General features: G+C 43.1%; 1 protein-coding gene across 1 annotated transcript in view; it reads left to right on the forward strand.

The window, feature by feature from the left end:
• Positions 1 to 265: 265 nt before the first annotated feature.
• Positions 266 to 26,307, forward strand: part of doc2a (double C2-like domains, alpha) — a 221,177-nt gene continuing 195,135 nt past the window's right edge. Inside the window, exon 1 of the mRNA XM_034189703.1 lies at positions 266 to 405. The gene's annotated coding sequence lies outside the window, so the exon portion shown is untranslated. The remainder of the gene's footprint in view (positions 406 to 26,307) is intronic.

A 26,307-nucleotide genomic window follows, 5' to 3' on the forward strand; every position in this document is an offset into this window, starting at 1 on the left:
TGTCTTACGCTCTCTCTGTCTGTCTTTCTCTCTCTCTCACTCTCTGTCTCACTGTCACTCTCGCTCTTTGCCTCAAATTCCAGATCAAAGTTATTTTATTAATATGAATGTTCAGATATATTGCAAATGCACAAAGAACAATAGAACATCATATTAATGTGTAACAGAACATCGAGAAATAAAATAATAGCTCCCTATCACGCCTCTCTCTCTCCCCCTCACTCTCCTATTTCTATCTCTCCTCCTCTCTCTCTCTCTCTCTCTCTCTCTCTCTCTCTCTCTCTCTCTCTCTCTCTCTCTCTCTCTCTCTCTCCCTAACTCCCTGCCTCTCCCTCCACCTGTTAGTGTCAGTGCGGACCCTCGTGCACCGACATCCACTCGTTTATTTTAGAATCTCGCACAAAGGTAAGAACATTGGATTTATCAGCTTTATTAAAGCTGCTGCTGTTCATGTTGTCACTTTCTCTTTTCCATTTCAACTTGATCAATCACTGATATTGATATTCCATGAGTTTGCTTTGATTAAATAAAGAAAATTAATAAAATTGTATTTTATGTATTTTACAATTTCTAATATGCTATTTCTGTACTTATCATAACAGAATGTGTTTGCTGATTAAACTCGAGATTAAATGACTTTGACTTCTATATGCAAATTTCAGTGAAAAAATCGGAAAGCAGGGAAAGGATTTTAATCTGGTTTTGTGCATTTGAATCTTTTTTTCCAGTTTCTTTTTGCTGCATTGCCTTTGTCACTTTTTCTGCTCATGCAACTTCCCTGTATCATCCAGTTACAGGTTTCAGCTGTGTTGATTTACATTAAGCTGAATTTTTACACACTGCAGCAGCAGAGAAAACTGATTTACATCCATTTCTTCCATAAATATGTCCGTTAAGGAATTGAGCAAGGCACTGAGTGGGAGGAAGATGATGCATTATGCCATTATTCTGTGGAAGAATAGAGGTTGGACTCGTGCAGAAGCAATGATTTCACACTGCTTTTTATTCGTATTTGAGGTCTTGAAGTATAATAGCTGTCAGGATTTGAGTTTGGTTTGCTTTTATTTCTTTGTTTTGATATTCAGTTTGTTGTTGTTTTTCTCTTGCTGGGGCTTTTCCTGTTTGGGTCTGTCTGTCCCTTTCTGTCTTGTCTGTCTCTGCTGGCTCATGGTGGTGGGTGTTTCCCTCTCTCTGGCCACACCCCCTTTCTGGTGCTCCACGCACACCTGCTTCCAATCAGCAACTCATCACCTGAGTGTATTTAAGCTCCTCTCTTTGCCTTATTCCTTCACCAGTTTGATGCGCCCAGTATCTTCTCTCCAGCTCTGTTTTGTGTATTCTTGACCTGCTTGCCTCACGTGTGTTATGACTACCTGTCTGTATTCTTAACCATGCCTTTGCCTGATGTTTTAGGTATGGTTACTTATGTTGCACTGCTTCACTGTGTACTGGCCCCCATTTACTGTTTCAGCAAACGGCTTTTACTTACAGAGCTTGTTGTCAGAGTCCTGCATTTGCATCCAGCCTAACCTGTCATCCAGACCTGATAGATCAATCTGGCCAACGATGGATGCCGCGGACTTGACGCCTTACCAGCTATCGCTACACCACCATAGCAGGCAGCTTGCTCAGCAAGAGGACCGGCTCGCTGCTCTCAGCACTGGCTTTGGCGAGCTAGCTCAGCAACAGGACGCCTTCATGACCTCCGGGAGTTTGCAAATTGACCAACTTCTGTCAAAGTTTAATATTCAGGCTAGCCCAGACCTGGCAAAGGGCAACACCAGCTTTCCTTCGCCATATCCGCCTGCTGCCTCCTTGGCTTCTCTACCGGAGGCTGCCATCTGTACTCAGCTTTTCCACCCGGAACAATTCCCCAGAGAGACGGGTGACGTCATGTCCTTCATCACGCAGTGTGAGCTACATTATGAACTTATGTCCAGTATATTTCCGTCTGACAGGATGAAGATAGCATACATGATCTCTCACCTGTCCGGCCGGGCTGCTGTGTGGGCTACCACGGAGTGGAGCCGTCAGTTGCCATCTCGCTCCTCCCTTCAAGCATTCACCACAGCGCTCCAGCAGGTATTCCAACACACATCACCGGGGCACGAGGCGGCGTGCTCCCTGTTGAGGCTCAAGTAGGGCACTTGCCAAGTGGCAGATTACGCAGTGGACTTCCGCATCCTTGCCACCATGAGCAAATAGAATCCAGCTTCGCTCCAAGACGTTTTCTTTCAGGGGCTGGCTGCAGAGGTTCAAGACCAGCTTATCGCCACTGAATTGCTGGAGGACCTTGACGAGTTGATCGCCCTGGTAATCCGGGTTGACCGTCATCTGGAGGAACGCCCTTGCTGTGAGCTACGTCACCTGCCCCAGCACGCCTTTCCATCACACCCGAGTTCAACCACAGCCCACAACTCCGACGTCAACGCCACACATCCTGGGACCGAAGAACCATTGCAGCTCAGACACATGCACTTATCTCAGGAAGAACGACAGTGCAAATGGGACGATGGACTTTGTTTTTATTGTGGACAGTCAGGTCATTTGATTTCTTGTTGTCCAGTCAGGGGTGCCTCCGCTAAGTCCCGAGCCTCTGTACGGGTGAGTCACAGTATAATTTCTCTCTCGGGATCTCAGAACGTAATTTCTGCTAAATTGGAATCTGATCAGAACACTGAATCGGTGCATGCATTTGTGGATTCTGGCTCTGACGCTAATTTAATGTTATCCTCTCTGGCCAGGTCCCTGCACCTTAGATTGTTTCGCCTCGCATGACCTCTGGTGGTCAGGGCAGTGGGTGGCCATGAACCCGGCCAAATTACTCACAGAACTCAGTCAGTCTCACTATTAAAGAGAGCCATGTGGAAACAATCAGTTTCTTTGTTTTTGATAATATGGCTCACTCTGTAATTCTGAGGCACCCCTGGCTGCAACAGCACAGCCCCAATTTTAACTGGGCGAATGGTACGATTACTGAGTGGGGTTCTTCATGCTCTTGTTAGTGTCTAACCATTTCCAAGCCACTGTCGTTGTCCATTCAGGTCTGGCTGGGGTTCCATTGTGCTATCATGATTTAACGGCTGTATTTAGCAAGGCTAAAGCTAAGTCACTCCCGCCTCATCGTGCATATGATTGTGCCATTGATTTGTTACCTGGGGCCAGTCAACAGGAAGGAAGTTGTATTCTTTGTCCTCTCCTGGACGCCATGTAAGTATACATATAGGAGTCACTTGATGCTATGTTAATTCAGCCCTCTTTGTCACCAGCAGGGGCGGGGTTTTTCTTTGTCGAAAAGAAAGATGAGATGCTTCATCCTTGTATTGATTGTCGGGGTTTGAATGATATTACAGTGAAAAACCGTTACCCCTTACCACTGATGTCATCTGCTTTTGAGTCACTAGAGGGTGCCAAAGTATTTTCTAAATTGGATCTCCATAACGTCTATCATTTGGTCAGGATTAGACAGGGTGATGAGTGGAAGAAGGTGTTTAACACTCCCACAGGTCACTATGAATATCTGGTGATGCCATTCAGGCTGACTAATGCGCCTGCAGTCTTCCAGAACCTTGTCAACGATGTTCTGCGGGAATACTTGGATAAGTTTGTGTTTGTGTATTTGGATGATATCCTGATCTTCTCTCCCGATCTCAAGACTCACACAGACCATGCTTGGGCTGTGTAACAAACTCTCTTGCAGAACGAGTTGTATGTCAAGGATGAGAAGTGTGAGTTTCACAAATCTACAGTGTAGTTTCTGGGGTTCGTTATAGCTGAGGGAAGGATTCAAGTGGCCCCCAACAAGGTGGCAGCGGTACGTGAGTGGGCAGTGCCTAGTAGTCGCAAGGACGTTCAAAGATTTTTGGGCTTTGCTAATTTCTGTTGAAAATTCATCAGAAATTTCAGTTCTGTAGCTGCTCCACTCTACAACGTGACCTCGTCATTATGGACGTTCAAGTGGACTCCGGAATGTGACGAAGCCTTTAGGGTCCTAAAGCAATGGTTTACCGAAGCCCCATGCTACTCCTTCCTGACCCTGCACGTAAGTTTGCGGTGGAGGTCGATGCTTCGAATATTGGTTTGGCAGCTATCCTGTCCCAGACGTGTCTCGCAGACAGACGGTTACATTCTGTGCCTTTCTGTCTGCAGCATCAGCGACTGGGAACTGTTAGCAGTCAAGGTGGCCTTGCAGGAGTGGTGACACTGGCTCGAGGGGGCACAAATACCGTTCTTATTTTATACAGATCATAAGAATTTGGCTTACTTACGTTCCGCTAAATGATTGAACACCCGTCAGTCTCGTTGGGTTATATTTTTCAGTCGGTTTGATTTTGTAATCACTTACCGGCCCAGGTCAAAGAATGGAAAACCAGACGCATGTCTAGGCAGTATGATGACCCCAATACACCAGCTGATCCGTTTAATATTTTGCCATCCACATGTTTTGTTTCAGCTATTACCTGGGAAATAGAGTTTCGCGTTAGGGCTGCACTTGTGAAAGAAACCATTCCGGCCAACTATCTGGCCGATAGATTGTTTGTTCCGGCCCCCCTTAGGGGGGAAGTTATCAAGTGGGGCTATAGTGGACGATTCTCCTGCCATCCGGGTATAAAAAAAGACCTTGTTTGTTCTTCAACAATGGTTTTGCTGGGCACGTATGATCAAAGACGTTGCTGAGTTTGTTAATGCCTGTCAGATTTGTGCCATGCACAAACCCTCAACTCACTCTCCTGCCGGTTCATTGTTGCCTCTGTTGATTCCTAGGCAGCCTTGGACTCATATTTCCCTGGATTTCATTACTGGACTTCCTTGTTCCAAAGGACACATGGTAATCGTGACAGTTCTTGATAGATTGTCCAAAATGTGCCACTTCGTACCTCTGTCTAAATTACCATCCTCCAAAGAGCTAGCTGAAATTATGATGACACGTTTTCCGTCTCCATGGTTTCCCACAGGACATTGTTTCCGACCGGGGTCCACAGTTTGTTTTGGGATTTTGGAGGGAATTCTGCCATCTCCTTGGGGCCACCTCCAGTCTAACGTCCGGGTACCATCCCCAGGCTAACGGTCAGACAGAACGTTTAATCAAGAATTGGAAAAAGGTCTTAGAATATTATGTTTGCAGCACCCTTCCACCTGGTCTTCACAGTTAGCTTGGATAAAACTGGCACACAACAGTTTACCATCTGCATCTTCAGGGTTTTCTCCATTTCATGTTGTTTTCTGTCATCAACCTTCCTTGTTCTCCACCACTGTTCTGTGGTCCCCGGTTCCATCAGCCCTGCATCTGTTCATTCAGTGCCAATGAACTTGGGAGCGGGTGTGGCAAACACTCGTTCGATCGTCTGGCCTTTACAAGTAAGTGACCGTAAGCAGTCAGTTGCTGCAGCGTACATGGTTGGTCAAAGAGTCTGGTTGTCTATTCGCCATTTACCTCTCTGTGGGGTTCCACGCAAATTGGCTCCCAAGTTTGTATCTAAAGTCATCAATCCTGTTTGCATTCAGCTTTGGTTACCTAGCTCCATGCGTATTCACCCTGTGTTCCATGTAAGTCACGTATTCACCCTATGTTTCACGTAAGTCATTTAAGTCCAGACCGTCGTTTCCGCCGGCCATTCCCCCACCTGCCACCCAGTGGGTGGAAGGGGGGGCCTGTGTTTTCTGTCCAGCAGTTGCTTGCTTCACCCCATTGGGGTCGGGGGATCCAATATTTGGTTGACTGGGAGGATTACGGTCCCAAGGAGCTGTCGTGGGTTCCCTCCAGGTTTATTTTTTTTACCCCGGTCTTATTCGTGATTTTCATTTGGCTAATCCTGCAGCTCCTGGGCTGTCTGGGGGTCAGACCCTTTGGGGGGGTTGGGGGGGTACTGTCAGGATTTGAGTTCGGTTTGCTTTAATTTCTTTGTTTTGTTTTTCGGTTACTTTGTGTTTGTTCTCTTGCTGGGGTTTTTCTGGTTTGGGTCTGTCTGTCTCTTTCTGTCTTGGTTGTCTCTGCTGGCTGTTGGTGGTGGGTGTTTCCCTCTTTCTGGCCACACCCCCTTTCTGGTGCGTTCCACACACACCTGCTTCCAATCAGCACCTCATCACCTGCATGTATTTAAACTCTTCTCTTTGCCTTATTCCTTCACCAGTTTGATGCACCCAGTGCCTTCTCTCCAGCTCTGTTTTGTGTATTCTCAACCTGCTTGCCTCACGTGTGTTACGACTACCTGCCTGTATCCTCGACCATGCCTTTGCCTGATGTTTTTGGTATGGTTACTCTTGTTGGACTGCCTCACTGTGTACCAGACCCCGTTTACTGTTTCAGTAAACTGCTTTTACTTACAGAGTTTGTTATCAGAGTCCTGCATTTGCGTCCAGCCTAACCTGTCACCCAGACCTGATAATACTTGGTGAAGCAGCAGGTGAGCAGATGAAGAAAGAAGGTTAACACCCGGATGGGCAATTAGACTGTTAAACCATAAATACAAATGATGAGTTTTGAGTTCAGTTTGGGAAAATGTTCAGGTGTATGCCAGTGTGGGTCAAGGGTCGACTTGGCTAGTCATTAGACTCTACATTATAAATTTGAGAACACAGTGTTCAGGGCACATAGTCTGCGAAAACAATAGGTTTATTCCTACATTAAATACATCGTGTTTTCAAACAGAAATCTACAATGCACTAAGCAATGTAGATACTGCCAGCTATACAATATACAAATAGTGAGTGGTTTATCTGGCAGCATAATGGAATGTCACCCCAAGAGATCATTGTTGCCCAAGGCCGAAGGCAGCGGGCAACAATGATGGTAGTCTGTATGAGCCCATACAGATACCAGGGGCATGATGCAGGGTGTGATACATAAACAGGCATGTGATAAGAAATACATGTAAACACAGTCCTGCAAATGCCCAAATGACAGACAAAATTGAAGTGAAAAGCACAATACAGTCAACTGTCAATCTAATTGCAAAATCAAACTCAATTCTCAATCAACAAGACTCCTTCTCTTCCTACTCATATTGAACCCGACTCCATCAATAAAAATACATTTGACTGGTCTTTCCATGGAATTCAATTCAAACATTCTCTGTAAAAACAGATGAAACTTTGTAGGTATTACAGAGAGACAGACCTATGCTGTAGAGTGCATATACTCTACATACATTACAATAAAGTGCAGCTTGACAGTAGTATGTAGTATACTGTGGTATTGTACTATTCTGTAAACAATCATTACTGAATGTGTCTATTGAGTGTACACTTACTTGCACATATTGAAATTGCTGATCTTTGACCCTTTCTGAGTTGTGCTCAAAGGGTACCCTGTGCACTTGACGCGCACCCTGTTGCATTAGAGACACAATCAATGGTGGAAAGGCTGGTGCTGTCGATTCCTTCAAAGTCTGTATTGTCTTTGAGAACTCGCTGTTGTATCTCATGTATTCTGATAGCATTATTCTGGATGACCGTGTCAACAATGAGAGCCTCTTGTTGCTGGTTGAACATAAGAGTCTTTCCTCATGTGGTATTTTGCAATTCTACAAAAAGAGAACACGTCTTTACATGCAGTACTGTATAAACAGTAGTGAACCCCCCCCCCCCCCCCCACACACACACACACTGTCCTTTATATTGGCAAAGTGATGTACTGAAATATCTGTATACAATGACCTAAACAAGAAAAGAAAAACAAAAACCAAATAGAAATGACCTGTTCTCTTCTCTGAATCTCCTGATTATAGTGGCCACAGAGAATCTGCTCAGATTCGGTTGGAACCTCCATCCTGCTTGTCTCATTGTCATACCATGCACAAAAGAACATGATCAACTACATTTGCTTGTACGAGGTCTGTCCAAAAAGTAACAGACCTTTTTATTTTTTTCAAAAACTATATGGATTTGAATCACGTGTGATTGCATCAGCCAAGCTTGAACCTTCGTGCGCATGCGTGAGTTTTTCCACGCCTGTCGGTTGCGTCATTCGCCTGTGGGCAGGCTTTGAGTGAGCACTGGTCCACCCCTCCCGTCGGATTTCTTTTGTCTGAGAAGTTGCTGAGAGACTGCCGCTTTGCTCCATGAAATTTTTTTCAGAAACTGTTAGAGACAGGCAGTTGGAAACCATTCGATAGATTCAGTTGGATATCGGTGAAGATTCTGTCGACGTCACGCGGATTATGGACTGTTAAAACCTTTTTAAAGATGGCCCACAGCGGCAGAGGGCGCACGGCGTGCCGAGCGGCCATTCGACAGGCTGGATCAACCAGATCATTTCCAAAATGAATGCTGTGTTGATCCGGGACATCATGTGACTACCACAGAAATGGCAACAGAGCTGGACATAGCACTTTTGCGGCACATTCCACTGTTACAGGAGATTTTGTAATGAAAGATGTGCGGAGGAAAAAAAAAAACACCTCCGTGTTGGAAACCATTCAGAAGATTCAGACAGCTTTCGATGGCTTTCAGTCGAGTAAGTATCCGAGAAATTGTGTAACAGCTGGACATGCCCCAACATGTCCTGTGAGACTTCCAAGACGGAGGTGTTTTTTTGCTGCGCGTCCTGAGCTGCTTTGTGCCGACGCGCGAAATCCTCCGCACGTCTTTTATTACAAAATCTCCTGTAACAGTGGAATGTGCCACAAAAGTGCTATGTCCAGCTCTGTTGCCATTTCTGTGGTAGTCACATGATGTCCCGGGTCAACACAGCATTCAGTTTAGAAATGATCTGGTCAATCCAGCCTGTCGAATGGCCGCTCCGCACGCCCTCTGCCGCTGTGGGCCGTCTTTAAAATGGTTTTAACAGTCCATAATCCGTGTGACGTCGACAGAATCTTCACCAATATCCAACTGAATCTATCGAATGGTTTCCAACTGCCTGTCTCTAAACGTTTCTGAAAAAAATGTCATGGCGCAAAGCAGCAGCCTCTCAGCAAGTTCTCAGACAAAAGAAATCTGACAGGAGGGGTGGACCAGTGCTCACTCAAAGCCTGCCCACAGGCGAATGATGCAACCAACAGGCGTGGAAAAACTCACACATGCGCACGAAGGTTCAAGCTTGGCTGATGTAATCACACGTGATTCAAATCCATATAGTTTTTGAAAAAAATAAAAAGGTATGATACTTTTCGGACAGACCTCGTATTTCATCTGAAATTACTGTTCTTGGTCTTGGTCTCACTCTTGCTCTTCCTCATCCTCCTTCTCTTCCTCCTCGTCCATCACCTCTCACTCGTTCTCATCCTCCTCTGCCTTTCAGATAGTTGCCGTTCTTCTTTGTACCAACCTTTGACTCACCTGTGCCCTCTGAACTGGCTTATATTGGCTTCATCACATCATCAGCAACAAGTGTGTACAATTTTGAGTCACGTGAAAGGGCCCCTTCACACATAACACGAAAGATGCAGAAACTGGAAGAAAATCCACTGAACCAAACCCAAAATGGGGAACCATGAACCATCGCACACGTGCACGAACACAGTGCAAGCAGCTGCATCACATCGTGCCGCTGATGTGGAGAAAAATAACATAAAAACCATATCACTGGGTTGATATGAATAATAAATAAAAGGGGACACAATACAGAACCCTGCGGTTAAATAATCCTGGTTACATAAAAAACAAATGTCACTCACAGAATTCAAACCTGCAATTTACAAAAGCTCAGATTACCAGATGGAAACTTTACCACTGCACTACAATCACTGTCTTATAACAAGAGCGCAAAATGGCTAAAATCAAGAAGAAGATCAATTTTTTTTTTTTTTAAAGAGAGAGAAAAGTGCCGTAATAACTGACAACACAGCATTTGTTACTGAATGAAAGTGGTGTATTTGTGGCGCTGTTCACTTGTCATATTGTCATAGTCTATGCGCACATGTGCATAGTCGCACACGTGACATTCAGATCGCCTGCTGTGTGATCTGACGGTCTATTTCACATGCTGCAGCCTGCTGACGTGTGCTGTGTGCGGCCGCTGCAGCCCAGCTGTGTGCTCTCAGACGTGGCTGTCCGGCCCCCATATGATCATATCTGTAAATACATATCATCAGCATTTCATGCAAGTGTGCTCTCCCCCCGCACGCCACATGTGGGGGTGGGGGGGCATGCCACACTTGCACACCACATGGGGGCACTGCCAGCTCATAAGTGATCGTCTGCTCACTATTTTCGTGCTAACAGTGCGAACGGCCCCACATTTTCTAAGTGGCCAGCGAGCAGTGTTGGATGTTCGTGTGTGACACCTGGAATTTGGCCGACACCTGCCGCAAGAGGGATTGAATGGGTTCTCACAGGGCACTCTGTGTCTTTCGGCCACTGGTGTGCACAAATAGTTGTTGTGACAGGTGTATGAGGCGTTGGAGGCAGCTCCGAATTTTTGCAACTGGCATGCAATTCCTCCTTCGTGTGCTAGTCGGCTTCAGTCGTGTTATGTGTGCAGGGCCCCTAAGTGATGACATCAGTGCTGTAATTGTGTTTAATGTCTTACACCTGTGTCTTAGCATTCTGCATCACAAGTGCATCACATGGCAAAGAGTGTTTAGTGAATGAGAATGTGTTTAAAGTTTTGCAAAAAAAGACTGCACTAGATTTGCAAATTGTGTCTAACTAGAAGAAAAATGCTTAAGGTTTTGCCAAAACAGTTGCTTGATTTGGAAAATGAATTCAGGTCACTGTGAATTTGGTTCGGGGAATGGAGTTTAGCGTTTTAGCAATTTAGAAAGAGTGTAAGACATTATTCCAAAGAAAGCAGGAGGAGGTAAAAAAAAGAAGTATATATTAAAGATGGGAGCAGAGGGACTGAATGTTAAGACAATGAGCAGTTGACAGATGTGATGGACAGAAGGAAGAGCAGGTGGTCTTAAGTGCAGGAAGGTACATGGAAGAGCAACAAGGCCCAGGAACTGGGAAGAAGGTGCATGTGTCTGTGTCTGTACGGTGTAGGAATGGTGCAAAGGAGAGATCTACTTCTGGATTCTTCTGAGAGAGTTTGTGCAACTCTGTCCATATGGCATTTTCATGAGTCCGTTGATCTTTTATGGCATCACAAAGGCTCCAGATCTGGATCAACACTTTGAGATACTGATCAGCTTGGTACATCATCTCTGATCCCAACAGCACAAACTCGACCAAACTACTAGTCAATTGACCAAACTGCACAGTTGTACACCCTATTATGCTACTGCAGACAGAACAATGTACTTATAGACCAAACTACTTGGCTATAGACCAAATTTGCAGCGACAGAGCAAACTACATGACTATAGACAAAACTACATGCTTATACACTAAACTACATAGCTGCAGACTAAACATTGCAGGTATAGATCAATCTATTCAACTACAGACAAAACTACATGGTTATGAGAATCAAGTTTATTGCTGAGCGGAATAAAACCAGTGCTGTAACACAAGTAGAATGTTGGTTTACATAAAAAAATGGAGAAGTATGAAAAGGGAGAGTTCTGCAGTATGTGCAGTGTGCTGTTGAAATGAGTAGTGCCTGAGTGTGCAGAGTGATTCACCAGAGACTGAACAACAGAATGTAGTGTGTGGTGCAGGTGAAAACAATCAAAATAGTCCAAGTGGGATGTGCGTGATGTGCATTAAAGTCCGATGATGTAGTCCGTAACATGTAGAATGTCGTTAATGTTAATGTCAGTGAGTGTCAGTGGCCCTCCCAAAGAGGCCAACTGAAGATTGGAAAATCTGTTCTCATGGCGAGAGGTTCTATTCCTGATGGACCGCAGCTTCCTACCAGACGAGAGACTCAAAAGAGGGTCAGCCATGACGTTTTGTGCTCGCCTCAGGTTCTTGGAGAGATGGAAGATTGCAGACAATCACGTTCTCACCAGAGTGGATGATACACGGTAGTCTGTCCTTGTCCTTGGTGGTGGCAGCAGTGTACCAGATGGTTCTGGAGGAGGTGATCTTGGACTCAGTGAAGACTGTGTAGAGGTTCACCATCACTGTCTTTGCCAGGTTGTACTTCTTCAGCTGCTGCAGAAAGTACATCCTCTGCTGGGCTTTCTTGATGAGGCAGCTGATGTACAGCTCCCACTTGAGGTCTCGTGTGATGATGGAGTCCAGGAAGTGGAAATGTTCCACAGTATAAATTGTGGACTCACACAGAGTGATGTGTTTGAGTGCAGCTTGACCAAACTACAGAACTACACACCAAACTAGAGAACTACACACCAAACTACAGAACTACAGACCAAACTACATGGCTGCCAACCAATCTATAGATCAATACACATGGCTATAGATCAAATTCCTGAGTTATAGAACAAAATTACTTGGCTGTAGACCAAACTACAAGGCTATAGACCAAATTACATGGTTGTAGATCAGACTATACAACTGTAGTACAAGCTACAAGACTATAGACTAAACTGTTGTTATAGATCAAGCTACATCATTATAAACTGAACCACACCAGACTACATGGTTGTAGTGTGTGGGAGAGACCTTCGACACAAGACGAAAATCCTTGACTACAAAGCTGTTGTTGTGCCAACCCTGCTGTATGGATCTGAGAACTGGACCACCTACCACCACCTTGCATAGAGCAATTCCACCAATGCTGCATCAGGTGGGATGACAACCGTACTAACATCAGTGCCCTGGCTGGAGCTAAGCTACAGAGGCATCAAGTGTGTTATCACCAAGAATCAGCTTTGGTGGTGGATCACATTGTTAAGATGGATGACAGATGACTTCCCAAGCAGATCTACTCCCAGCTGAGCCGAGGAAAACAGTCCAGAGGAGGGCAGAAGAAATGCTTCAACTGGAGTACCAGTCGGTCATCACAGACTTTGTGGACTGGTGTGAGCGCAACCACTTATGTCTCAACCCCAGGAAGACGAAGGAGATGGTGATCGACTTCAGGAGGAAACCACCACCTCACCCACCGGTGAACAGCCAGGGGGATGATATAGAGACTGTGGACAGTTTCAAATACCTGGGTGTTCACCTCAAACAGCAAACTGGACTGGACTCACAACACCAACGCCCTGTACAATAAAGGCCAGAGTCGCCTCCACCTCTTGAGGAGACTGAGATCCTTTGGAGTGAGCAGGCCTCTGCTTAAGACCTTCTATGACTCTGTTGTAGCCTCTGCTCTCCTCTATGCTGTCGTCTGTTGGGCCCCGGGCAGCACAGAGCGGGAGAGAAAGAGACTGAATAAGCTGGTCAGGAAGTCCAGCTCTGTCCTGGGCTGTCCTCTGGACTCTCTGGAGGAGGTGGCTGAGATGAGGGTGTTAGCCAAGTTCAAATCCATCATGGACAACTCCTCTCACCCGCTGCACTGGACTGTAGTGGAGCTGAACAGCTCCTTAAGTGACAGACTGAGGCACCCTCAGTGCAAGAAGGAACGATACCGCAGGTCCTTCCTCCCTGCTGCTGTCAGACTGTACAATAACACTGTGAAATAACCACATGCAATAATATGTCCACAAATCATGTGCAATATTAATATGTCCACAAATCATGTGCAATAACAACTCGTTTACAAATCCCAGCACTAATGTCGCCTTATCACATCTAAATTCCACTTCACATATTGTAAATAAGGTGCTCCTATTTTTTTTTCAATTCCAATCATGTTTATATATGCATATGTACCTCTCTCTCTCTCTCTCTCTCTCTCTCTCTTTCTCTCTCTCTATATATATATATATATATTCGGGAGGAGCTCGGAGTTGAGCCGCTGCTCCTCCACATCGAAAGGAGTCAGCTGAGGTGGCTCGGGCATCTTTTCCGGATGCCCCCTGGACGCCTCGCTGGAGAGGTGTTCCGGGCACGTCCCATTGGGAGGAGGCCCTGGGAAAGACCCAGGACACGCTGGAGGGACTACATCTCTCGGCTGGCTTGGGAACGCCTTGGGGTTCCCCCGGAGGAGCTGGGGGAGGTGTGTGTGGATCGGGAGGTCTGGGTGGCTTTGCTTGAGCTGCTGCCCCCGCAACCCGACTCCGGATAAAGCGGAAGAAAATGGATGGATGGATGGATGGATGGATATATATATTCTATTTCTACCTCATTTTCTTATTTTATTGTATTGTTACAAGTATTATTATTATTGCTTATCCTTGCACACACTGTTTGATGCACATTTTCCTCTACTCGCACCCATCTTGTGTGTTTTTTTTAAGACCTGATGTAACATGTGAATTTCAAACACAGCCCACCATGGTGTGCACAAAGTCATTCTTCCCAGTAAATCTGTAGCAGCAGCAGCAGCAGTATTCTTTGCTGTTCCTTGCCATATCCTCAAGCGACCACAAATCACGTGTAATTTACTTATGACAAATGTCCTTGTTATTTTTCCCACCAGTTCTTTCTGTAATACTACCCCTTACAAAGCACAAACTCAAACTATTCCACACTTTAAAATTTAATCAAAGTCACAGCAAAAATATTCAGGCCTGGGCCCTGCAAGAACTTCTCTTACAGACAAGATCCGCTCTTATAGAACCCCGGACAATGGATACAAACAGTGAATGAAACCAAAAACATAACTCTACATATAATAACTACCTTGGGGACAGGGGATGGATTAGTGAGATGTTCATGTTGGTTCCCCAACTGACATATGAGCTAGTGTGTCAGCTAAGATGTTGTCTTTTACAGCTACACCAAACTGTACAACTGCAGGACTAATGCCCACCTGAACACCCTCTAGTTCAATAATTTGAACTTAGCCAAAAATGACAAGGGATTGTGATGAGTGTCCACCACAATGTCTTGACCAAAATGAGACGCATACACCTTGAAATGCTTCACTGCCAAAACAAGTCCCAAAGGTTCTTTCTCAACAGTCGAATAAGCCTTCTGATGTCTATTTAGCTTTTTTCAGAAATAGACCACCAGTCTATCTTGTCTGGTTTCATCCTCCTGCAGGAGTACTGCTCCCACGCTGATGATTCACATCATGCATCCACAGCAAGCTTGAAAGGTACATCAAAGGTAGCAGCACAGGTTCACAAGCCAAAATAGCTTTCAACCCTCCAAAAACATATTTACAGATTTCTGTCCACAGAAACTTAACATCTTTCTTCAAGAGATTAGCAGTGGCTCTGTAACCACTGTGAAAATTAGAAATGAACATCCTGCAAAATCCATGCATATATAGCATTCTCATACGTTCTTGTCTGTTCGTTGGTACTGGAAGTTCAAGAAAGGCCTAAAACTTTGGCACAACAAGTCATCACCTTTTCTTGCCCAACCTCTTGCCTGAGGTAGGTCACTTGACTTTTTTGAAATTCACACTTTGGTAAATTCACAATCAGACCTGCTGTTTGTATCCTCTCAAGGAGATGCCACAAATGTTCTATGTGCTCCCCTAAGAATCACTCCACATAACCACATCATCAGTGTAGAGTTCCACCAATCTGTAATGGTGTTCATCATGCACTGAAAAGTAGCATTTTTGATGAACCACTGGAGAATTCCATTTACTCTGTCCGTGTTCTGTCACTCCTGCATCCATAATATGTATAGGACAACTCTTCCCTTCAACACTGCAATTTAAAGTTTGATAGCCTGTGCTGTCAAACTGCTTGATTGGAGCTGACAGCTAGCAATGTACAGCCTGGAACATCTTGGAAAAGAGGAGGAAATTCAACAACCAAAGCATTTACCTCATTCTACAATTCAGCTGGTAAATGCATAAGTTGTACAACAAGTGACTTCAGAGCCAGAGATGTTCTTCAGATGGACCCTACACTCTGAACATCTTCACTTCTCCAAGAACAAGGCAAATAACGGCACAAGTTACAGGGGACCCACATACATGACCCTGGTTTCACTTGAACAAGTTAACATGGCACAATCTGGTCTTTCGCCTTCCCTAGTGTTGGCTCCTACTCTTTCCAAAACTGCGTAGGAACCACAAAAGAAAGCACTTAGACCAGATGCGTGTTGAGCCACCAAAGCAAGAGCTTGGTCTCTTTCTACAAAAATGGGGTCAACAGCCTGCTGATCAAACTGAGGCTTTATTTGTTGTTGAGCCGAGGTCTGATTCTCCCTGGGAACCCGATATTGGGACCAAAGCTATCTCTAAACTCAGACACATGCTACAAGATAGTTGTACCTGGACCAATGTGAAGCAACGGTTGCTTAAACAGCTTTAACGGGCCTCTGTGCTCATGGTGGAACAACATTTCAAAAGGGGTGAAATCTGCAGACCCACTCACAGAGTCTCCCATATCAAACAGCAACAATTGAAGGGCAACATCCCAATCACCAGGAAACGTAATGCTATAAGTCTTCAACATGGCCTGTTCAAGAGCTATTTGAGATTTAGAGTGATAAGATGATCAAACTGCTTGTGAAATACCAAGCTCACTCATAACTTCTTGGCACTTGTTTTGGCAAGCCAAATTGAGAGAAGAACCCTAAGACTGTCTCAATGATAGTGCTGGCTTTTTGTGGGGCAGTCTCAGGGAAATGAGTGGTAACGACCATTATGGTCAACAGGAACTTATATTTCCAAGTTTAAGACAAAGGACCAATGCAGTCTATGGTTTTTCCACCACAGGTACAGGAGTCAGTGGAACCACAGGAACCCTCAGATTAGGCTTCCCTGCTCAATGGCATGAGTGACAGGATCAACTAAAAGAGACCACATCCCGGTGGAGTTTTGGCCACTAAAACTATTTCATGATACTTACTTGAGTCTTCCTAATACCTACATATCCAGCTAGTGGGGTCTTATAAGCCAAACAGAGCACCTCCTCAAGATAATTCTAAGGGAGAACTATCTGCTCATACATGCTTCATTCATCTGTGTCAGGTCAATTTGGAGGACTTTCTTATCAGTACATCGTTTTTGAGGTAAAATCCCTCAGCCATGTTTTCCATCTCTTCACTAGTTGAAGCTGCCTCCCTAAGAAGTTGCAGTATAGGGTACTGTTTCTGCTTTGCAACTAAAATCTCTCTAACACAAAAATCTGGTTTACACCAAATCATTTAGCAAAAACTGTATCTGCCTGTATCTTGCTGTTGTGTCATGATTCAGCCCGTTCTGGGCTCTTGTTATTATCTGGACTCGTGTGAATCAGTCTTTGATCCTCTGTGTTTAATTTTCTGTTTGATATATTGAGGTCACTGGTTTTGTTTTCTAGTTATCATGTATTTTCTGTTCATCATGCTTTAGTCATGAGTCAGGTTCTGTTCTATAGTTTGTGTCCAGCCTTTGCTTTTTCCCTTTGTGTAATCATTAGTTGTATCACCTGCTTGTTTTGATTTTATCATATGTTGAATTATCTGTTTATCTTACTTAGGCCATGTGTTAGTTCAAATCTAGTTTATCTGAGCTTTTATTTCTGTTGTTGATTTGTTTCCAGTATTTGCATTTCTTCTCTGGTTAATTCTTTGTTTTTTCATGTTAGGTCTTTATTTTATTTGTACTTGGGTTTTGTTCATTAGTGGTTTTTCACTTTTTGTTTAGATCACGGTGGTTTTAGGTTCACCTTTGAGTTGGGCCCAATTCACTTTGCTTTTGTCTTACTGCACTCTTTTATCTGGTGTTCAGGGTTTGGTGTGGGCGTGTCCTGTCTCTTCTCTTTGCCACACCCCCCTTCCAGGTTGTTCTCCAGCACCTGTGTTTTGTTCCCTAATTACCACTGGTTCTATTTAAGTCCTTTGTGTTTGCCACCTCGCTGCCAGTTTGTTGAATTTCCACATTCACTTACCAGCATCCCAGGTATCTTGTTCTTTTGTCTACCCATGTATCGACCTCGCCTTGTTTATGACCTCGCTCTAGTCTCAGCCTCTGCATCCTGCCTTGCCGTGTTAGTGAAACCTGCTTGTTTTTGATGACAACCTTACCTACTCCTTCCAGTTTTGTTTGCTTGGCTGTTTGCCCACCAGTGTACCGAACATTTGCTTGTTTGCTCCAATAAAGCCTTTTTACTCCTAAGCCTGCAGTATGAGTCTTGCATTTGTGTCCAACCCTGTTTGTGCCCCACCTCAGCCCTTGCCTAACATCATCAATCAATCAATCAATTTTTTTTTTATATAGCGCCAAATCACAACAAACAGTTGCCCCAAGGCGCTTTATATTGTAAGGCAAGGCCATACAATAATGATGTAAAACCCCAACGGTCAAAACGACCCCCTGTGAGCAAGCACTTGGCTACAGTGGGAAGGAAAAACTCCCTTTTAACAGGAAGAAACCTCCAGCAGAACCAGGCTCAGGGAGGGGCAGTCTTCTGCTGGGACTGGTTGGGGCTGAGGGAGAGAACCAGGAAAAAGACATGCTGTGGAGGGGAGCAGAGATCGATCACTAATGATTAAATGCAGAGTGGTGCATACAGAGCAAAAAGAGAAAGAAACAGTGCATCATGGGAACCCCCCAGCAGTCTACGTCTATAGCAGCATAACTAAGGGATGGTTCAGGGTCACCTGATCCAGCCCTAACTATAAGCTTTAGCAAAAAGGAAAGTTTTAAGCCTAATCTTAAAAGTAGAGAGGGTGTCTGTCTCCCTGATCTGAATTGGGAGCTGGTTCCACAGGAGAGGAGCCTGAAAGCTGAAGGCTCTGCCTCCCATTCTACTCTTACAAACCCTAGGAACTACAAGTAAGCCTGCAGTCTGAGAGCGAAGCGCTCTATTGGGGTGATATGGTACTATGAGGTCCCTAAGATAAGATGGGACCTGATTATTCAAAACCTTATAAGTAAGAAGAAGAATTTTAAATTCTATTCTAGAATTAACAGGAAGCCAATGAAGAGAGGCCAATATGGGTGAGATATGCTCTCTCCTTCTAGTCCCCGTCAGCACTCTAGCTGCAGCATTTTGAATTAACTGAAGGCTTTTTAGGGAACTTTTAGGACAACCTGATAATAATGAATTACAATAGTCCAGCCTAGAGGAAATAAATGCATGAATTAGTTTTTCAGCATCACTCTGAGACAAGACCTTTCTGATTTTAGAGATATTGCGTAAATGCAAAAAAGCAGTCCTACATATTTGTTTAATATGCGCTTTGAATGACATATCCTGATCAAAAATGACTCCAAGATTTCTCACAGTATTACTAGAGGTCAGGGTAATGCCATCCAGAGTAAGGATCTGGTTAGACACCATGTTTCTAAGATTTGTGGGGCCAAGAACAATAACTTCAGTTTTATCTGAGTTTAAAAGCAGGAAATTAGAGGTCATCCATGTCTTTATGTCTGTAAGACAATCCTGCAGTTTAGCTAATTGGTGTGTGTCCTCTGGCTTCATGGATAGATAAAGCTGGGTATCATCTGCGTAACAATGAAAATTTAAGCAATACCGTCTAATAATACTGCCTAAGGGAAGCATATATAAAGTGAATAAAATTGGTCCTAGCACAGAACCTTGTGGAACTCCATAATTAACTTTAGTCTGTGAAGAAGATTCCCCATTTACATGAACAAATTGTAATCTATTAGACAAATATGATTCAAACCACCGCAGCGCAGTGCCTTTAATACCTATGGCATGCTCTAATCTCTGTAATAAAATTTTATGGTCAACAGTATCAAAAGCAGCACTGAGGTCTAACAGAACAAGCACAGAGATGAGTCCACTGTCCGAGGCCATAAGAAGATCATTTGTAACCTTCACTAATGCTGTTTCTGTACTATGATGAATTCTAAAACCTGACTGAAACTCTTCAAATAGACCATTCCTCTGCAGATGATCAGTTAGCTGTTTTACAACTACCCTTTCAAGAATTTTTGAGAGAAAAGGAAGGTTGGAGATTGGCCTATAATTAGCTAAGATAGCTGGGTCAAGTGATGGCTTTTTAAGTAATGGTTTAATTACTGCCACCTTAAAAGCCTGTGGTACATAGCCAACTAACAAAGATAGATTGATAATATTTAAGATCGAAGCATTAAATAATGGTAGGGCTTCCTTGAGCAGCCTGGTAGGAATGGGGTCTAATAAACATGTTGATGGTTTGGATGAAGTAACTAATGAAAATAACTCAGACAGAACAATCGGAGAGAAAGAGTCTAACCAAATACCGGCATCACTGAAAGCAGCCAAAGATAACGATACGTCTTTGGGATGGTTATGAGTAATTTTTTCTCTAATAGTTAAAATTTTGTTAGCAAAGAAAGTCATGAACTCATTACTAGTTAAAGATAATGGAATACTCAGCTCAATAGAGCTCTGACTCTTTGTCAGCCTGGCTACAGTGCTGAAAAGAAACCTGGGGTTGTTCTTATTTTCTTCAATTAGTGATGAGTAGAAAGATGTCCTAGCTTTACAGAGGGCTTTTTTATAGAGCAACAGACTCTTTTTCCAGGCTAAGTGAAGATCTTCTAAATTAGTGAGACGCCATTTCCTCTCCAACTTACGGGTTATCTGCTTTAAGCTACGAGTTTGAGAGTTATACCATGGAGTCAGACACTTCTGATTTAAAGCTCTCTTTTTCAGAGGAGCTACAGCATCCAAAGTTGTCTTCAATGAGGATGTAAAACTATTGACGAGATACTCTATCTCCCTTACAGAGTTTAGGTAGCTACTCTGCACTGTGTTGTTATATGGCATTAGAGAACATAAAGAAGGAATCATATCCTTAAACCTAGTTACAGCGCTTTCTGAAAGACTTCTAGTGTAATGAAACTTATTCCCTACTGCTGGGTAGTCCATCAGAGTAAATGTAAATGTTATTAAAAAATGATCAGACAGAAGGGAGTTTTCAGGGAATACTGTTAAGTCTTCTATTTCCATACCATAAGTCAGAACAAGATCTAAGATATGATTAAAGTGGTGGGTGGACTCATTTACTTTTTGAGCAAAGCCAATAGAGTCTAATAATAGATTAAATGCAGTGTTGAGGCTGTCATTCTCAGCATCTGTGTGGATGTTAAAATCGCCCACTATAATTATCTTATCTGAGCTAAGCACTAAGTCAGACAAAAGGTCTGAAAATTCACAGAGAAACTCACAGTAACGACCAGGTGGACGATAGATAATAACAAATAAAACTGGTTTTTGGGACTTCCAATTTGGATGGACAAGACTAAGAGACAAGCTTTCAAATGAATTAAAGCTCTGTCTGGGTTTTTGATTAATTAATAAGCTGGAATGGAAGATTGCTGCTAATCCACCGCCCCGGCCCGTGCTACGAGCATTCTGACAGTTAGTGTGACTCGGGGGTGTTGACTCATTTAAACTAACATATTCATCCTGCTGTAACCAGGTTTCTGTTAGGCAGAATAAATCAATATGTTGATCAATTATTATATCATTTACCAACAGGGACTTAGAAGAGAGAGACCTAATGTTTAATAGACCACATTTAACTGTTTTAGTCTGTGGTGCAGTAGAAGGTGCTATATTATTTTTTCTTTTTGAATTTTTATGCTTAAATAGATTTTTGCTGGTTATTGGTAGTCTGGGAGCAGGCACCGTCTCTACGGGGATGGGGTAATGAGGGGATGGCAGGGGGAGAGAAGCTGCAGAGAGGTGTGTAAGACTACAACTCTGCTTCCTGGTCCCAACCCTGGATAGTCACGGTTTGGAGGATTTAAGAAAATTAGCCAGATTTCTAGAAATGAGAGCTGCTCCATCCAAAGTGGGATGGATGCCGTCTCTCCTAACAAGACCAGGTTTTCCCCAGAAGCTTTGCCAATTATCTATGAAGCCCACCTCATTTTTTGGACACCACTCAGACAGCCAGCAATTCAAGGAGAACATGCGGCTAAACATGTCACTCCCGGTCTGATTGGGGAGGGGCCCAGAGAAAACTACAGAGTCCGACATTGTTTTTGCAAAGTTACACACCGATTTAATGTTAATTTTAGTGACCTCCGATTGGCGTAACCGGGTGTCATTACTGCCGACGTGAATTACAATCTTACCAAATTTACGCTTAGCCTTAACCAGCAGTTTCAAATTTCCTTCAATGTCGCCTGCTCTGGCCCCCGGAAGACAATTGACTATGGTTGCTGGTGTCGCTAACTTCACATTTCTCAAAACAGAGTCGCCAATAACCAGAGTTTGATCCTCGGCGGGTGTGTCGTCGAGTGGGGAAAAACGGTTAGAAATGTGAACGGGTTGGCGGTGTACACGGGGCTTCTGTTTAGGGCTACGCTTCCTCCTCACAGTCACCCAGTCAGCCTGCTTTCCCGGCTGCTCGGGATCTGCCAGAGGGGAACTAACGGCGGCTAAGCTACCTTGGTCCGCACCGACTACAGGGGCCTGGCTAGCTGTAGAATTTTCCACGGTGCGGAGCCGAGTCTCCAATTCGCCCAGCCTGGCCTCCAAAGCTACGAATAAGCTACACTTATTACAAGTACCATTACTGCTAAAGGAGGCCGAGGAATAACTAAACATTTCACACCCAGAGCAGAAAAGTGCGGGAGAGACAGGAGAAGCCGCCATGCTAAATCGGCTAAGAGCTAGTAGCTACGCTAAGCTAGCGGATTCCTAAAAACACGCAAAGTGAATAATGTGTAAATAATTTAGAGGTGATTCAGCAGAATGAGTGCTTTAGTTAAGGCACGTAAAGATTACAATGGGAAACAAATCGTAATCTAGATAACTAGATCAATCTAACTGCGCAGATTAAACAGCTAACAGATACAGAAAAACACCGCTGTGCTCCGGAACAGGAAGTGATACAATACCGCAGTGAGAGCCAACCACCAGTAGAGGCAAGCAAGAGCAATATACACATGTTGTGTATATAGGGTTGCCAACTCTCTGAAAAATAAATAAGGGACACCTCACCGCCAGGGCCGACCGGCCGACTGACCATTGCCTTCACCCTTCCCAGCGCCTGTGTGAAATGATTTTTAACCATTTGACTGTTGACTTGACCCTGAATTTAGGTAGCTGCATACATGCATTTGTTCTGATATGAACATGTGGAAAGCAAATGATTATTTAGCAATTTATTTTTAGTGCAAAATAAATTTTCACTCACAATTTCAATATGAGCATTCTGTCTTCTTTAAAAATAAATCTCTGTAGTGCCATTGCTTAACTTAAAATTGTATAAATTAACAAAAAAAAAAAAACAACAGAAAATTTGCATCATCCAAAACAATGTAACAGTGCACATTTACACATTTAGTGTAATAAAAAGTGCAAAAAATAAAGTCTGAAAAGTAAACAATACTGTTGTCGCGCACCTTTTCCACCCAGCCATTTTCCTTTTCTCATTCTCCCGTATTTTTGCATTCTTTTTTTGTTTGTTTTTTTTTTAGTTTTTTTTTAGGAGGAGTAGTAACAACGTTACAGACATTGCTGTCCGTACTCTGCCATTATCCACTTCTGTTTGTGCAAAAAAATGCATGGGGTGATAATGTGAGTGGGTGGCAGGAGACAGAGATATCAAATGCCAACCCCAACAACAGTAAATTGCATCATGCACAAAGTGTCCTCATCCAAACTTGGGTAACAGAACCTACTTGACCCCAACTCTTATCAGCCAATACAAAAACACTGCCCACCTTATTTTCATTGAAGGCCCATTACTCAGAAGGCCTGGTAGTTAGAAAATCAGTTGTGTTTCAATAGAAAAACCTCTGAACAATAACAGTGAAAAGTACAAAATGTCTTCAGCTTTATTTAAAATATAATTCAAAAATAAAATAAACACCAGTTTGAATGAATAGTATAAAAATGTTGAATGTTTATGAGTTCAATGGCATGAATATTTCATTCCAGCTTTCACCAAATTAAAGATATGTTCCACTGAAAGAATGAAAAAACATTCATTATTTGTGTGATATCACAGCTAAAATAGATCCTTGTCATTTGATATTTTATTAATTTATAGACAATAGAAAAGGGACTTGGTCCAACATGAACTTTAAATTGGAGTCCAAAATTTTGACGATGTGGTCCGTGACTTCATGTAGTTCCTCAATCCAGCGAAAAATCACGTCACAAATTTGTCCAGCTTTTCATCCTAACAGCTCTTCATGCCTCCAGATGGCTTACAGCATAGTAGATTTGTTATTTTTGTGTGTGTGTGTGTGTATTAGAAGAATTAGCAGCGTAAATTAGTGCCTTCAAATCCTCGTCTTCCAGCAAAAAACAAAAAACAAAAACAAAAACAAAAAAAACTTTGCAATGTTTAGATAAACACTGCCCCCGGTAGTGTGAGCATGGGTGGTGGTCGGGGAGTGCAATAGCACATTTCATATAGCACCAAAATTGTATGCTAAAAAAAGAACTATTGGACGGTCAGTGCAACGCAAGGGCAAATGGTATGAATAATCCATGTCACGTGACATACAACCCACCATTCAAATGACAAGGATCCACTCAGCTGTTATATAATAGGCATTTAAACATATACATTGTAAGCAGAGGAACTGTACAGACATCTACAAAGAAACCATGAACAACAGTTACATTAGCCAACAAAACATATCCTGTAACACCTTTTGCATAACATTATTACTGTAAGTTGTTTCACAATGTTCAGTGGCAAAAATAGTCTCTGAAAAACATCTATAGTGAGGCAAATAAGGATTTCATCCACTGTCGATTTTGCAAGTTGTCCCACCTACAAAGAATGGAGAGGTCTGTAATTTTTATCGTAGGTACACTTCAACTGTGAGAGACAGAATCTAACAAAAAATCTAGAAAATCACAATGTATAATTTTTAAATAATTAATTTGCATTTTATTGCATGAAATAATTCTTTGATATAATAGAAAAAGAGACCTTAATATTTCGTACAGGAACCTTTGCTTGCAGGTACAGAGGTCAGATGTTTCCTGTAGTTCTTGACCAAGTTTGCACACTGCAGCAGGGATTTTGCTCCACTCCTCCATACAGATCTTCCCCAGATCTTTCAGATTTTGAGTTTCAGCTCCCTCCAAAGATTTTCTATTGAGTTCAGGTCTGGAGACTGGCTCGGCCACTCGTTGTCATGCCAGCGCTCTTACTGAGGGAAGGAGGTTGTTTGTCAAAATGTCACAATACATCACCCCATCCATTGTACCCCAACACAACTGATTTGGCACATCATACACAGTCAAATATACTCTGAGTGAAATCAGCTTTACCATCTTGCCAACTCAAGTGTTTCTACTCCAATAAGAGTTGACTACCTCCGCCAAGGAGGTTATGTTTTCGGTCGTGTCCGTTTGTTTGTTGGTTGGTTGGTTTGTTAGCAGGATTACTCAAAAATCCTCAACAGATTTCAATGAAATTTTTACCAGGGGTGTGTCTTGGCCTAATTTAGAAGTCATTAAATGTTGGTAATGATCCGGAACATGATCCAGATCCAGTTTTTTTTTTTTTTTTTTTTAAGGATTCTTTATCATTGCAGGATAGGGCCAATTTTAACATTTTCACATATAACTTCATGAAGACGGGTCACAAAGGCTGAACAAAAATTAAGTTACGACACAACAATAATTTAGCATTTGTTTCTCCTCACTGAATAAAGTTGTTATTAGAAAATAAAAAAAACTTGTGTAGTTCATGCAGTTTCTCTTCATAAATACATTTGCTGAAGATCTAAGGGTTTAACCCTCTGGGGCCGACGCCGTCGTATACCACGGCTGAGACCAAGCTTTACTAAGTTATAAATAACTTTTTAATGATATGAGATAGAAACTTACTTTTTTGCTGAAAAGTTAACTCTGCTGACTTTTGAGCCACCGTCCACCATCTTTGTACTCCTTATAGAAGCTGTGTGATGATGTGAGCAATGTGAGTGTCCAATCGGAATTGGTTCACCATCACATGGTTTTCCAAAATCCAATCGTAGGGCAGATTCACCTCACGTGACACACCAAAGATTGTTTTTAGGAGTGATGTGTTACTAGTTTATTACAATTTGCTGTGGGTTTTGAATAAATGTGTGTGGAAAATTAATTCCGCTTTACTTTTTCCTTTCTTATTTCTGATTGTAAACCTTTATTGCAATTATAAAACACAACTATAGCATATATATTTTGAAAGTACAGGTTGTCCTGAAAAAAGAGACATAAAACTTGATTGTGGGATGCAGAGAGAGCTGTTAACAGCAATAATAAAACATTTATGCCAGGCGAGTGAACTGTCCAAAAAAATGCCCTCAGACCCCAGAGGGTTAACCACTGCATCTGAAACATGATGGTAAATGCGTGAAACAATGTGGAATAAGTCTCTTTGCCAAAGGGTATTCCATGTGACACCACCCTATGGCAGGGGTGGGCAACGAGGGCCGAGACACTGCATGTTTTCCTTGCAACCAATCACCTCAGCAGGTGGGTTGCTGATGAGGTTCTCCCTTGAACATAAACACCTGGTTGTCAATTAAATCACCTGCTGAAACACCTGAACATTAATGAAATCACCTGCTGAGATGATTGGTAGCAAGGAAAACCT

The sequence above is a fragment of the Thalassophryne amazonica genome, chromosome 16 (genome assembly GCF_902500255.1).
Source record: "Thalassophryne amazonica chromosome 16, fThaAma1.1, whole genome shotgun sequence".
NCBI lineage: Eukaryota > Metazoa > Chordata > Actinopteri > Batrachoidiformes > Batrachoididae > Thalassophryne > Thalassophryne amazonica.